General features: G+C 41.6%; 1 protein-coding gene across 2 annotated transcripts in view; it reads right to left on the minus strand.

Annotated features, from left to right (window-relative positions):
* Miga (mitoguardin) overlaps nucleotides 1-3,962 on the minus strand; it is a 39,798-nt gene that overhangs the window by 4,228 nt on the left and 31,608 nt on the right. The gene's annotated exons all lie outside the window — the stretch shown is intronic.

Consider the following 3,962-nt stretch of genomic DNA (forward strand, 5'->3'; position numbering starts at 1 on the left):
AGGCAGTTCCCGAGCTACGGGAATTTCCCGTGGATTGCACGCCTCCAGCGTGTGTCGCATAAACCAAAATCGAAACAAGGTTCTTTCGTGCGGGTGACCTTGCCATTGACTTTTACTGCGACGTATGTTTGTATAATAAAGGAAAAGGGGGATAAGAACGGGGGTGTGTGTGTACTCCACCCTTCCCACGGGTAAAGGGGAGAGACTGACTATCAACACGTGGTTTATCGATTTTGCCGGGCGACCATGAGGATTTCCCATGTACATTAACTGCGGTTCCTTTGCTGCTGCGCCATACGCAGGTGGTACAATAAACCTTTTTTTTTTTTTTTTTTTTTTTTTTTTCATATTAGTTACGAAAATGACGATTGAAACCCTTGAGGTGACTGGCCTTTCAAGTACCATTAAAGGAGGGAAAGAGAGGAGAACAAGTATATTTGGCGCAGTAATCGACGATACAGTAAGAAAATCGAAGGTACTGCACACACGCAAGGAAAGCCGTGTGCGCCAAGAATACAAAAGGATCATAACAGTGGCATCGAGCCAGTCCGATATATATCTATGTGCTCCGAAAGGATAGACGAAAAAAAATACGACGTGAGAGCACGTACATAACATGCACAGTATGCAATCACCACGTATATATTTATACTGTGTACATGGAAAAAATCTCCGAGCCCGAGATTGATCCGACCGAGGGAAAGAAAAAGGGAAAAAGAGAGAAAGTTATAGAGGACTCGTTTATTTTAAATGGGTAAATATACGTATATACCTATGGCCCATCGCGACTCGAAGTAAGGTCATGGTGTATAACACGGGGACGGGGGAGCAAGAGGGACCATTTCGTGCAGTATAGTAAGTACATGTTTATATCCTACACGCAGAAAAAGAGCCAATGTGCAAGTATACGTAAGGCGTTTTACCCTTGTCAGTTTCACCTATCTCACCCCAAACCCCAACCCCAGTGGATAATGTGTGCCTACCTACATATCCCTTGCACACGTATTGAGAAGAAGAAGAAGAGAGTCCTGGCACTCTTTCTCCAATGCTATACTGTCGGCGTCGATAACACGCGCGCCAAAAGGATGACGTAATCCTTTTGCCGGTTCGTTATTGGAGGATCGGACGTCCAATGAACGACAAAGGACTATACGGGCACAACGCCGCCGCGTAGTATATAGTCTTTTTTTTATATTATAGTGCTCTACGTCCGGCTCCTTTTTAATAAGGGCACTACTATGGGCACTTAGCACTTGGGAAAGGGACAAGGAAAGGGATGGGAGGCCTCCCATTACTGGGAGGGGGGTAGGGGGAGGGAAATTAGGCAATTTTTGCTGCGAGGAGGTCGCCTAAACCCTCCTCGAGGAGCATTGCGTGGTGAAAAAGCACATGTGAAAAATCACAGAGGTACTTGCCCGATAAGTCGCACTGGTCGGAAATCGAACGACGGTCTCCCGCGTATCTATCCACGACCTAGCCGACTGAGCCACCGCGCGCTCGTAGTATATAGTCATCAGGTATATTTACATCGTTTTATTGTATGCCTGATGGTGGATGTAGTAACACATAAGAAGGAAGGAAGGAAGGAAGGAAGGAAGGAATAAGTATTTATGGGCACGTTTTTGGGGAAAACAAAAGGACTGTGTACATGAGAAAGACACCGAAGGGGGTATATTGTGTTTACGTTGCATACTCGTGCACGTATGAGAAAATCCACAAAAAAACTTGGCACGTTTTAAAAATTTGTAATGAAACTTTAATAAGCTCCACATGACCCGGCAAAAGCTAAAAGAGGGTATACAATAAATTTGTCTTTCCGTTCCACTCCAATATTAATTTTTGGTGCTCATCTTCAAAGATCTCATGGATCCCTTTCTTCATTTCTGACTCTTTTTAAATCCATCACTATTTATTATGTGGTGCGGTTATACAATGATTGTCCTTTGCCTTATTCTCAATAGGACCCAATATTATTACCCTGGTTACAAAATACAAAGATAAAACTGACACAGGACTGCCACTTGTTTTTCCGAACTGATATTTTTTATTGAAAAAGCGCACAAAGTAAGGGAGGACCGCTACTTTTGATTTGGGGACGATGGCATTATGGTGCACCGTATGTATGAGGGAAGAAAAAAAAAAGGGGGGGGCGACTAGAGGACTCGTGGGTTGCACGCGACTTGAATTGATATTGGAAAAGATATGTGTATTGTAGGCATACAAACACCATTGAGAAAGACTTATGCAACACTAGCGATTTTCTATTACGCTTTATTATCTAATGTGCACTATACGGGTATGGCTGTTTTTTTTAATTTTTGGTATAAACATTGTATTTCTGTATAGATGTGTTTTTTTAAAACTTGTAAGAAAAGCATTAATTATTTATTTATCATCTTAGCACTTATTCAACCAAAATATAAGTCTGATGATTAAACAATAAAAAAAGAAAGAAACTAGCTTTAGCAATGTGTTGTTTCAGAAGCAGTGCAAGGTAGCTTACAGACCAATACACGAGGAAGCTGCAATTTATTTTTCAAAGGCAAATTTCGCTTCGCTAACTGGGCCACTCGCATTCATTTGCGACTGATGCGGCAACGGTGCCGCAACTATATATCCATGCACATACAGTTACACGTTCATTCACTCGCAAATGATTCGATATTGTCTCGCGTTGGAAAATCCACAGGCGACTTTTAAAGGCAAAATGAATTGCTCGAGGTAATTTTCCCCGTAGGGATTTTAATTTTGTTAAGCTGTACATGCGACGTCCGCGTGACAACTTTCGCAGTCAAACATAGTAAATCAAGTCAAAGGAAAAAGTTAATGAATGCAGTGCCATTTGTTTAGCCGAGTTTTCTTTTTTGTAGGTCAGATTAAGTTAAGTTATAACTACTGTTGCTTGTATTTTTTTTTTTTTTTTTTTTTGCTATTCAAGTATTTATACTTAATGAACAACAATTTTGCACGATTCACAGTATAATAATAAAGTGGAGGGAATAAAGTTCACGCCCAGAAGAGAAACCAGCCACGAGAAAAGCTCCACCTAATCAAGTTTAATTAAAAAAAAAAGAAAAAGAACAAACAGTAGTAGCTCAAAAGTAGCTATCCTCTACGTAGTAAAGTCGCGGATGACGGGGCTTCTTCCGCTACACGATTAACGCGATAGCCAAGCCACACTCGTAATAAATTAAAAATGTAAAGGTAAATTAATTGCATCGTAAAAGCTCAACGAAGCCACGCGTTCGAAATTGAATAAATCAGGAAATTTTTGGAACTGACAAAAAATTATTAACATACAGAGATAAAGAAAGGCACGAAAAATCATGAAAAATAAAATAACACCTGGAGGATGAAAAAAAAAGTCCTCTCGGAAGAACCGGCGTAGCGTGCACCTAGTGGTTATAAAATACATGTATATATACATAAGGACTCGCTCAGTGCTTTCAATCGCGTACAACATATTATGATGTGATCTACAGGTACAAAATACTCATTCAGGAACACATTGTAAGTATAAAAGCAAAAAAAAGAGGGGAAAACCGAAAATTGAAAAGGAAATCAGATGGTCCCTTAAGTTTCGTCGTCGTATGATCCTTGAAAATCCCTTAGCTGCAAGCCTCGGGGTAAAAGTGGTACCTCTGTGCTTCTCAAAGGGTTCTTGTTTCGAGTGGGGTAAAAAACAAACAAAAAAAAAAAAAAAAAAACAAAAAAAAAACAAAGGGAAACGAAGGAAAAGCGCGGAGAAATCGTTTGCACACGCACACTCGCACACATACCGAGCCAGCCGGCGAGCGCGCGCGCACAACGCCGCCTCTCTTTCTCTCTCTCTGCCCATCTCATCTCTCTCGCAACACACGAACTCCTCGTCCGTATATCCGTGCGCGCGGCTTCTCTCTCTCTCCTTCGGGGCGGGGGGGACCACCCTAGACCCCGGACGCTCTTCAGTTCAAGTTCCGCAG

The sequence above is a fragment of the Copidosoma floridanum genome, unplaced genomic scaffold (genome assembly GCF_036245765.1).
Source record: "Copidosoma floridanum isolate Cflo_tuat_1 unplaced genomic scaffold, Cflo_Japanese_pri ptg000019l, whole genome shotgun sequence".
In the NCBI taxonomy this organism is placed as follows: domain Eukaryota; kingdom Metazoa; phylum Arthropoda; class Insecta; order Hymenoptera; family Encyrtidae; genus Copidosoma; species Copidosoma floridanum.